This window comes from Cyanistes caeruleus, chromosome 1 (assembly GCF_971803275.1).
Source record: "Cyanistes caeruleus chromosome 1, bCyaCae1.hap1.1, whole genome shotgun sequence".
In the NCBI taxonomy this organism is placed as follows: Eukaryota; Metazoa; Chordata; class Aves; order Passeriformes; family Paridae; genus Cyanistes; species Cyanistes caeruleus.
Genome location: NC_141701.1, coordinates 123,470,639 through 123,481,964, shown reverse-complemented (window position 1 = coordinate 123,481,964; position 11,326 = coordinate 123,470,639). Strand labels below are relative to the sequence as shown.

General features: G+C 39.1%; 1 protein-coding gene across 5 annotated transcripts in view; it reads left to right on the top strand.

Annotated features, from left to right (window-relative positions):
* Nucleotides 1-11,326, top strand: part of BZW2 (basic leucine zipper and W2 domains 2) — a 57,299-nt gene that overhangs the window by 757 nt on the left and 45,216 nt on the right. The window contains exon 1 of one of the 5 annotated variants that reach the window (XM_086855209.1): nt 43-474. The exons of the other annotated variants lie outside the window; for them this stretch is intronic. The gene's annotated coding sequence lies outside the window, so the exon portion shown is untranslated. Of the gene's footprint in view, nt 1-42; nt 475-11,326 lie in introns of those variants that run through there. 5 annotated transcript variants of the gene reach the window in all.

Genomic DNA, 11,326 nt, shown 5'->3' with positions numbered 1-11,326 from the left:
CGCGCGGCGGCCATGGCGGGGCAGGGCGGGCGGCGGCGTCACAGTCCCGGTGTCGGTGCAGGACCCCGGGTTCGGAAGCGCCGCCGTTCGCGGGTTTGCGGAGCACCGGCGGCGCCGGGTCCGCTGCGGGAGGGCGGCGGTGCGGGCTCTTGTGCACGCCGGCCCTTCCTTCCGTGCGCCTGCTTTCCTGCCTTTTTATGGCATCGGTTGGTTGGGTGGTTGGGGTTTTTGTTGTCTTATTTTTTCCAGGCAGGAAGAGCGTTTTGTTCGGCTAAAGCGGCCGAATGGAGCCGTGGTTGTGTTACGGCATCGTGTCTCCAGGAGGAAACGGGCGCTGATGGATCGGGAAGGGAAGGAACGCGCTCGGAGTGTTCAGAGCGGTGCCTTTTGTTGGCGCCTTTCTAAAATTAAACTGTTGGTGGAAAAATAATCTTTGTTACAGATCCAACTTTCCACTATTCCAGCGGAAGCTCGGTAGGCACAGGGACGATCCTGCAGATTCCCTCTGAGGGAGAGAGACTGAGGTTTAACACCACTGATTTTTGTCCGTTTTTATACCAGGAAAAAGAGCAGGACCCTGGTACTTGGTGCTGACTTTTACCCTTCTTTGCTCTACTCTTCAATGTATACTTTTTGTATCCTTCCGTTGAAGGAACCCATTTTTCTCCTGTAACTAATTTTTGCAGGCATGGCTTTATCAGCTAGCCGAATTTTTCCTTTCCTTAGTACTTGCACCTCATCTCATGTTTACTTATATATTGAAATTTCTCTTTCTAATACTAATCTTTTTCTTTATTTTGATACCTGTAGATGACTTGTTGACTGACTTTCAGAAATGGTGAGGTCTCTCTCATAGAAGAGAATGCTCTCTGAATATAGTGTATCTTTGTAACTATTTGGGTAAAAAATGTGGTACAGTTTTGTTTTAACTAAACAGCCAAATTGTGTACGTTTCCATGATTTTAAAACTAATGGAAATACGGGGGTGTAGCACCATCTAGTTTTACTTGCATCAACAAGTGTAAATAAAAGAGATTGGTTTGGACTTCAGATTATAACAGATTCCCTTGACTTTTTCTGTGGGAAACCAAAAATGTCTTGAAGGAAATGCCGTTGACTCACAAGTGCTTTTAATATTCTGATCTAGAAAACGATCCCCATGTAATGCTAACAGAAGTATGTCACTGGATCAACCATAAGGGCTGAAATTAGGGTTTAAGTGGTCTTTTGTTGGTTCACTGCAGGGTGTGAATTTTACCTGCTGTGAAAAAATTTTGTTATTCTACAGTGCCCTGATAATCTCTGTGGCACTATTAAATAACAACAGCTTTCAAGCTTCCTTTTGCATTCAAAAAAACCCACCTTAAACCTGTTGTGCATTCAGCACACAAAAGTATGAATATTACATCCATTTTCTTTAATATGAGAATGTCATTATTGCTATCCCACCCTTGTTCACAGAGTGAACAGGCACAGTTTTTCCTTGGCAGCCTCACTGGATCTCACTTGGTGACTAAGGCTACAGGAGTGCTCCATCTGCAAGGGAAATAAAATACTTTCAGTGCTAGTTAAAACATGTTTCTCACTCTTGCCTGGCTTCTGTATGACCTTTAATCCTGTAACATGCAGACATTTCTCAATAGGTAGTGATGAAGTGCTATTGCCTCCATTTTATGAATATAAATTGAAGCATGGAGGAAACAAGCGACTTTTTTTCAAGGCAGTGTGGGGAGTTAGCGGCAGGGCAGGAAACTGGAACATGAAAATGTAGGTTCTGTGCCTTTGTATCTTGCCCCTTAATGCATCTTCTTTTATCTGCTGCATCTGTTTGTTTCACATATTTGTGTGTATTATTGCTTGGTAATTAATAACTTATATTTTGGGTGTTACAGGGGGAGAAGGAAATGTTAACCTCACTATGATTCAGAATATTTTAGTTTTTAAATTATATATTTACATATTAAAAAAATCCTTACTTCTTCATCAGGTGATACATCTGGTACTTGTGATTTGAGAAGCAGGAACCAGTGGTGACATTTTTCCCCAGAGGTTTGCTGGTTTTACTGCATGGAGGTGTGCTCATGGAGATTTGTGACAGCTGTTGTTACCGATGTGTTGTACCAATCCTAAGTGCCCATGTGCAATTGTCAAGAGTAAGATTCATGCAAAAAGATAACAAGGCTTTCTTTAAGTAACATTCATTTTGGGAAAATGTACAGAGCAATAATTGTTTCTTGGGTCAATCTGGGGAGAAGTGACTGCCCTATCCTTGGAGAGTGCACCATGACACTCTCAGTCTTTGGACATGGAAGACAGGGAAAGGAAATGCTGAACTGGTTTCACTGTTTTCTCTCAAATGACCTACGTTCATTTCTGTCTTGGAGGGTTGCCTGAATTCTGGGCATGTACTCTGCAGAGGTCAAAGGATCCCATAGTCTCTTTGAGTGCCTGGGTCTGGCTGGGTCAGAAACCTTCTGATCCACTACATTTTGTCTAGGGGAAAATAAAATAATAGATCAAACAAGTACGCATAGTTCTTTGACTTATTTCCTAGCTCCCATCTCACTGGTTCAACTAGGGATTTCCTCAGCAAAGTGTCTTTGTGTTTACCTTTATATTTGACAGCCTAAAGTAGGCTGGTAGCCTAAGTAGCCTAAAGTAGGCTTTTTAAATTTAGGTAAATTGTGTGTGTGCAGTATCCCATGATTATAACTTTCATGACTGCTTGAAAGATGACCACTTCTTTCCTGTTTTTGAGCCTGCTGCTTCATGGTTTTATTTAGTCCCCAGCCCCCAGTTCCTGTTTTGGGAGCCGATGAGGAGTTGGTTCCTTTCAGCCTTGATGTGCAATCATGTCTTGACAGACCTGTGGTGTCCCCTGCCATTACCTTTTTGCTGAGCTGAAGTTGTAGGTGCAGTGAGTCATTCCTATGTAAAATCCATTTCATATTGTTGCCAAGTGTGTTTTTGTAAACTAGCTCTGTCTCCTGCGTGCCCTGGGCAATAGGAAATCCCCTTCAAGTGGAGCTGAGCCTTCCAGACAGACCCCCACTGGGTTTTGGTCCTGCTGTCTCCAATCCTTATAATTGTATCCTGGCCAAAGTTAAGAGGATCTAATAGGATTATTCATTTAGATCAATTCAAGTTCATGCAAGTTCAAGGGGTTTTTATTGCTAGAAACATCCTCTGTTTTTTCCTCTCAGATCTCACAATAGTAATCTGTGGATAAGTTATTTCTGTGCATCCCCGCCTCCCCCAGCACAGTTGATTGGCATTGTATAACTCTTTGACTTCTTTAAGTGTCTTTATTTTATTGTAAGGGATGTTTTATCAACTTTCATCTGGTTCTGGGTCTCAGGGCAGCCACTTGGTCTTTGTTATGTCAATGTTGCTAAGTTCTGTTTTGTACCAGAGGATAATTATAAAACCACAGAAAAATAACTGAAACTGGCGAGCACTGATACATGTTTTTGAACACAATTGGTGTATCCACAATAGCTACACACAAGGTATTCCTGTAGCTAAAATGCTAATCTGAGACCTCAATGGAGATCCCCACCTGCTACCAGTTCCTTGTGAGAGCTTGCACAAAGTTAGGCTTTCTCTACACTTTGAACTTTAGGAGCAAATCTCAGACTTGACTGTAGCTGTATCCAAAGTGTGACAAGATTAGGTTTATGCTTCTTTCCATCTTCTCTTGAATCTGGTCTTGAAGGATTCTTATATATATGGGACAGAGGGACACCTAAGTATTTTCCAAAAGATTGTCTGATCCAGACTATAGGATGAGCACAATTGAGGTGAGCAGTGTTCTCCAGCAGGAGATACAGGTCAGAGCAGTGTGAAATACCAGTTTGGGGCTTGTATGTCTGTAAATCGTAAGAAATTCCTGTCTGGGTTTAGTATGATTTAACTTGGCTGTTGGCTTGCTCCAAGACTTGACCTGATTGAGCAGAGCCAGCTCTGGTGGTTTTGCACCTAAAATATATCCACAATAACGGTCACCTATAGAATTTTCTTCTAAGAAAACTGTTCACAAGTTTATTTGTATATGTTGCAAAGTGCATTTTTGAGCACATGCTTTTATTTTTGTGTATCTTTAACTGCTAATCATGCCAGGGCAACCAGGCGTCTTCTCACAGGGAGTGAGGATTAACAGAACAAAGAAGAAATTTTGAGGTGCTCAGGTATTGTGAGGATGATCATGGGCAATGAAAGTGCCTTAGATGAATGTTCATTTGTACTTCCTGGTTAAAAGCTTCCTTTAAAAAAGTCAGCATTGCTTTCACAACAAAATCAAATATGTGTACCTCTTTCTCTTTTTATATATCCAGCATAGGAAAAAAAAAAATTGCTCTTTTGCAGGTTGAATTCACAGTCTTAATTGTTTGTTCCAGGTGGTTCTAGTATGAGCAGCTTGCTCAGACAATACATGTTTTGTGCTTTTTGTATTGTAGCTTTAAGTCACTGTGGTTTTATTGAATTAAAAGAAATCTCAGCTTTAAACAAAGAGTTTCATGCCTATGAATTCCACATAGGTAGGTAATTGCGTTTTTTGGAAGAGATGGCATGCAAGCTGCTTTTTGCTGTAAAAGACTGAGATGTGTTTAATGACAGCAGAGCAGTATGTGTATGTCTGAGCACTTTGCAAGACTAAGTTCTTTCCCATTTAAGCTTTGCAGGTGGTAGCAATAACCCAGTAATGCATTAGCACAGCTTCTGTAAGAGCTGGTTCGCAATGGTTTTCCAGACGGCTGTTCCTAAAATAAATTCAAAATTTCAGAGATATAAAGCAAATAAAATTACATAAAGCTGCAAGGGAAATATATATGTGTGTAGAAGGAGATTGAAAACTACAGCACATACAGAATTTGTACTGGTTTTGGGGATTCATGAGTGCAGTTCTGGGAAAAACAGTGTTATCAGTATTTAGTCAATCAAACCTTTTTTTGGTGAAGAATGGTGGAGGCACTTGGGTTAAAGATTTAATTAGATATAATTAGCTAGTAATTTTTTTAACCTCCAGGCAGGATTATTTAAACTCTGCTTGCAGTCATGTGCAGATATATATACCTTTTAGTAGGCTTAAGGTTATTGTTCAGGACAGAGGAATTAGATAATGCATTGAATGGATGTGTACTGTTAAATTCAGATTTCTTTAAAAGACATCGTCTTTTATTTTTCATCTAATTTTCTGTCCTCATTCCTCCTGTGCAAATTCAAGAATTCCTATGTCTGTGTTGCTCATAAGGCAATAGGCTGTCACCTACATCTGTCTCTGCCTGCGCTTACAGGTGAGGTAATTCTGTTTTGATATTTGATGAGCAATAAATCACTTCTGAACTGCCATGATTGTCCATTAAGCTGTAGATTTGATTTCTGAAACGGTTTCTTGTTCTGTGTGATCCAGTGTTGATTAAAAATGACTCTTCCCTTCAACTGCAACAGTACTTACATGCTAAAGTAGTAACTATCTGTTCAAAGATAAAATACTCAAGGATCACTCAAAGGTAATGTTGGTGTGTGAGAGGAAAATTGACAAATGAAAAAAGAGAGAAGTCTGTGGAGTGGAATAACACTCTGCCATGCCTGAAAACCCTTTTGAACTTGCTGTACTATAGTTCTTAAATGCAGCTGTAGATCTTGTAAGAGACTGCAAAAGTCAAAATAAAAAGCTAAAAAGTCCAGTACCCATATTCAGTGGTGAGGTGGCCATTTTACTGCACTGATAGTGCTCTTTACCATTCTTACATGCTGTATAGATGAGAGCAGAATGAAACACTTGCATTTCAGGGTTTAACAGCTTTGGTTTTCTGTAAACTGGTTGTATAGTGCAACCACAATACCGGGAACTCGTGTTCGTAACAATTAGTAAAAATTCCCAACTTGGATCACTGTTTGTGATGGGGATGGTTGAGTCCAAGTGTGGCAGCTCATATAGATCAGATTGCAGGACTGTTCTCACTCCGTCTTTAGATACATTTCTGTTGGCTAAGCTGGTTTGAATAAAATAAAGTCTTCCTCACATGTGCTGTATAAAACAAATAATCAATGTTGAGTTACTTGTTTTGGTTTTTAAATTACAGCAAGTCAGGAAAATACTTCCATGAATTAAATCAGTATTATTTCTTATTTTGTCTATGAGAGCTTTTAGTTGCTGTGTGCCTAAGAGCTTTTGAAATTAGAAATGTGGGGTCTTTTTCTACTACAAAAAATACAGAGTGACTTTTAAAATTCACTGAGTCCTTCATATGTACGTATGTTTTTGCAATCTGTATAAGGATTTGCTCTGCAAAATCAACTATTCTTGCATTGGATGCAGAAGTTTTGTGTAGAGATCACTTACAGTTTTTGCAGACTCATAGTGGCAGACAAAGATTACTGCTTTTATTCAGCCTGTAAGATGATGGATTACCTCTAGTCAGAATTAGGACTGAAGACAGACAGGTCAGGCAAAGGAAATGCTAGACACAGTCTGGGACAGAGGTTGGCCAGGGACATTGGAAAGAAGCATCTTCTGTGATGTCTTGAATCTCAACGAGTTACACCCTTCTACAATTCCTTCAGCTCCTGCAGGCAGAAAAATTAAGTATGGCTTTGGGGTTGTACTTGCTTGTAATAACTACTGTCTCATGTGTTTTCCTTAGATGTGTTTTCATGCAGAAAAGAAGTCTAAGCAGTTCCAACAGTTTATAATTTGAAAGCTAAAGTGATCCTTTCATTTTAGGTTTTGTTTCCATAAATAAAATCCTCTAGTTCTCTAGAAATGTTTTTAAGAGGGAAGATACATTCAGTGCATTCAAGTTATACATTAGCCATTTTCTTCTGGTGAAACACAGGGGTGAAATCCTGGGAAGATACTACTGAGCATTAGGTACTGAGCTTGTAATTTATTTTCACTACCATTGTTGTCTTGAGCAACAGAAAATTAGAAAAACAAAGTATGTTATTTCTTTTAAACGCTTGAGGAAAAATCAGCCCTTTAGAAGAGGGGATGGTGAGTTTCTTTTCAATCTACAACCTTCTTTGTATGCATCAATATTGATGTGAGTTTAATTTGAGTCTGGTTGCTGGTTTTTTCCATGTCTCCGCAGCTTTATGAAGCCTGTGTTAAGTCTCTTTTGTCTTAGGTCTGCTTTGACTATATTTTCTTAAGGTGTGGTTTACTTGTGACTGTGACCTGAGGATCCCAAAATCATCAGCCAGTGCTGTGGAAATCCAGTGTTGTGCTGTTGAATACCATATTCTGCCAAGATGTCTGTGGGTTTCTTTCTCTACATTTTGTATGAAAAGTGGCCCCAGTCAATCTGTCCCCAGGGCCATGTGAATCCTTGGCTCTGTCCTTCAAATCTATCATCCTGCACATCAGTCTCAGTTCCCTTCCCAGCATGAGGAAACACCTGCTTCTGTACTCAAGCACATGCATGAGGTCTTTTGCCAGGTTTTGATTTTGGTTGTCTTGTTTTGTGGGGCCTTGTTAAAAGGCTTCTTGAATTAGAGGAAGGAGAGAATGCACATAATTATCTAGAAGAGCCAAGGGAAGGGCTTTATTTTGTCAGTTGTTTTATTTCTGTTAAATTGTTTGTTGGTGTATGCTGAAAAGTGCCTTTTTCCCAATGTACTCTGCCATCAGTATGTCAATTTGCATTGCTGTTGTGCCTCCAAGATTCTTTATGATGACAGTGGACTGGTTGGTTGGTGATTCACTAAATTTGCTTGCTAAATTTTCAAGGCATCAGACTCTCAGGTCTCTTCTGTGAAGAAGTTGTGTGATTCTTGAACTTTTATCTATGAGTGGTAGTTCCCAGCTCACTAAAGCCAAATGTGTCAAGCCAAAGCGTTTCATGGGTAGCCTGTTTGATGCTGGGATTAGTTTAGCATCTTAGTGCTCTCCCTAAGTTGTATTTTGTTGAGGTATGGGAAGGCCTCATTCTTTCCCTATTTTTCTTTGTCCTGCCAGTTTAAATTGTTGACCTTTTCAGTGGGTATCGGCACTGCAAAAGCAGTGTTATGGTATGAGGAAGCAAAATAAAGTCTTTTGAAACTGAGGGAGAGCAAGATCTTGGTGATAGGGACAGGAACTGTAGGCTATGTTCCCCATTTATTGTTTTCAACACACTTGTTAATTTTTTTTTTTTGTAATCCCAAGATAAGTTATTTAATTTACATTGAAAACTAGGCTAATAAATTACTGAGTAAAGTACCTTAATTCATGTTCCTAACACTTGGTTAGTAAAGGTTCATATCAACATAAAATATCAACTTTAAATATCTTTGTTATTTTTGAAGCATTGTCCAGAAAAGCAAAAAATTACCAGTTATTGCAAAGACCCCAATTGAGAGTCATGTTGAACATCTGCTCTGTTCTGTTTTAGAAAAGGAAAAAAATAATTTAGGTTGTCACTTCTACCTTTGCATTTTTATCCTCTCTTAGCAAAGAACATATGCCAACTTTTCTAGTTATTCAGTTCTACAGAGTGTATCAAACAATGCAGAACATCATTTGAGGTGTGATACAGATGTGCTGGCTTGCATGGCCTTCAGCAGTCAGTTCACTGACTTGGAGAGTTTGGCTGTATCCAGTGACTGAACAGCTCTGCATTCTAGGATTTAGTTAGGTTAACTGCCATATCTTTCTGAAGCCTCAGAGGGACCAGCCAAGCCCTTCATTGTGGTTTCTCCGTCCGGCAAAAAAAAAATCCTTTAGCTGCCTCATTAGTAAACCTTTTAAATTCTTCATAATTTGCATTTTCACAGGAAGTGAGTTGTAGAAATCTAATGTTGCTTTTACTGATGTTTTTGTTCTCCTGTACGTGCGTATGTATGCATACACCTACAGATACACATTCCATGGAACCCTTATTAGGTTATGTGCAGAAGTAGGTTGCTGCTGTTGGTCTTTCCAGTGCATGAACAGTGATGTTGTAAACAAGAAAATAGATTTCCCTATTAATAGTGTCAAGTATCATTGTGCCGTGCTGACGTTGATGTAGGCCAAACAACCACAAAGTGGATGCATGCTTTCTCTGAAGGAAGCAAGGCTGTCTGGCATAATGATGCTTTATGCCCTTTAAAAAAGATACTAAACATATTCTGGTTAGAAATCCATAACTCCTGCAGTAATGCTTGGCTTCAGAAACTGGGTTGGGAGTGGGTGGATGGCTGTGGTCTGATGCTGAGACTATGCTCTCAACATATTTGTGGTATGGTGGATTTTGAAACTTCAGCCAACAATGAAAGTTCTGTGAATTATTTTAGAAAGACAAACAAGCAGGTCTACTGAATTAAGTATAGAACCGAATAGTATACAAATAATAATTGCCTTATAGTTAATTTTGGGTGGGCAGCTAAATTCCTAACTGTGCCTGAGATGTTTATAGGTATCACTGAGCTATAGACTTTCACACAGATGGCTAATCTGCAGGTGTGAAGTTTGATCTGATTCAGATATCTAAAAAGTGCCTTAAATCTGAAGCTGTGAAGCTGTTCACCAATCTCACTCTAAGATGGGCAAGTAGAATATTTTAGATAAGCTAATTTCTGAAAATGTTTCTGTTTCTTCTTATGGTGAAAATAGGCAAGAATTGTGGGGTCAGACTACGTGTCATCATTCATTTTTAAAGGCAAGTCAAATGTACCCCATATTTGGGTTCTGACAGTTGGCTGTTTAGTCAAGAAAAGTCAATAGGGGTTTTGGCTTAGCTGATTGCCTTCTAGAATGATTGACAGTGAACAGGGAGTGGTCCTCACAGCCAGTAGTGTCAATTTTTACATTCTGGGTTTTGCATTGAGCTGACTGACAGCTCTCTGTGCTTCCATTACCAGTGCGTGGGCACAAAACACTGTGGTGTATTCAGCACTACCTTCTGCCTCTGGTGGAGTGGGGTAAAAATATTATATACCTGTTCTGATCTGGGTGAAACAGGTGTCTCAATAACTTCTAGTAGCTTCTTGAAATGTGAATAAGCTGTTAGGAGATGATGCTAATACTGGAAAATAGATAGAAATTAGTGACACTACAGGCTAGTTCCTCTATTTTTTTCTACCTCCGGTGATTTATATTGTTGCTTTATTTGACTTCCTTTTGTGGCAATGTTTCTTAGTTCTGAGATTTTGGCCACCTGTATATGTAAATGTATTTTTGAGAACTGAGTTTTCATCTGATTGCAATTATGATCAAAATTGCATGTAATTACCACTTTTTGAGAAGCAGAATTTAAGAAGCATTCATAATAGCCATTGCTTGCAGTGCTTATAGATAGACTGTGAATTCTTTGGGTTCAGTTTGGTGTATTTCAAAGTCTCCTGAATACAGATTACCATCAGAGAAATATTCTTGGTTTTATGCATTTATATTTTCAGATATTTGTGTTTAATGTCACTTATGTTTAGGTACAGGATAGAAGAGGATTAAGAAAAGTTAAACTGTCAAAATTGAGAGAAGATGCAGTGCTTTGAGAATTTTCAGGACTGTGTCTGTGTATGATATTCCAAAATAAGGGAAACTTTGCCGTATGTGATTGCTTGGCATTTGAGCTTTGGGTTACCAAACCAAAACTGATTTCCCAGTTCTGATACGTGAATAGTGTTGGAGGCCAGTACTCTGTGATCAGCATAGTTTAGATATTGCACCTGTAGAGGGTATGATATTTAATATCTAATTTCCTCATCTGAAGATAGTTGATATTGCATTGGATTTCTGATTTAGCAGAGTAATACAGAATATACTGAAAATGTCATACAGTTGTAAATGACACATAACAAAGTAAAACAGTTGCAATACACAGTTCAATCAGTATCAGTGTGATTCCCATTACCAATCTTGATACTCCCTGAGCACCCTTTTTTGGGAAGAAATTTGTGGCTTGAATCACAACATGTCTTAAAGATTTATACTCTCTGAAGAAAACTTGAGGTTTGAATGTTTTCCCTCATCTTACAAAAAGCACCTTAAGTCCTCCTGCAAAATTAGTAATACAACAAGGACCCAGGATAGTCCTCTTGGGATATTTTTTTTTTATTTCTCCTCGTCTGGCCTTACTCAGGTGCACTGAGCTCTCAGGGCTGTTGTCATAATACTTGTGGGTGGAGTATGCTGTCATGGGTGAGTAATGCTTGTCTTGTGTATTTGTGGATTTAAGAGGCAACCTTCTCATACCAAAGCTTGGCTTACTGGGAGAAATTTGCCTTGGACCTATAGTTTCATCTATATAGTTTCATCTCTTGACAGTGGCCTGTAGTTTTGGTAGTAGAGAAAAGAAAAACAAAGAGAACAACAAAAAAAAAACCACCCCAAAAACCCCCAAACAACAACAATATAGATAGA